Genomic DNA, 248 nt, shown 5'->3' on the forward strand with positions numbered 1-248 from the left:
GCAAAAAAATAATAATAATTATTAGATATCCCAAATGTGCAGCAAGTACCAAGAGACCCAATTTGCTCGGCCCCCATTAAGTCCCGAGTAAATGTAGAAGTGCTTCGCAGATAAGACAGCTTTCTGCGATTCCTTTCAAGCGTGGTTGTAAAATATTCATATATACATAGACGTACAGGCAAGTAAAATTGAGATCAGATGAGCAAGTAAAATGCAATGCATAGTTGGTGCAGCAGAAAGTAACAGAT

The sequence above is a fragment of the Charadrius vociferus genome, unplaced genomic scaffold (assembly GCF_000708025.1).
Source record: "Charadrius vociferus isolate BGI_N301 unplaced genomic scaffold, ASM70802v2 scaffold214, whole genome shotgun sequence".
NCBI classification, from domain to species: domain Eukaryota; kingdom Metazoa; phylum Chordata; class Aves; order Charadriiformes; family Charadriidae; genus Charadrius; species Charadrius vociferus.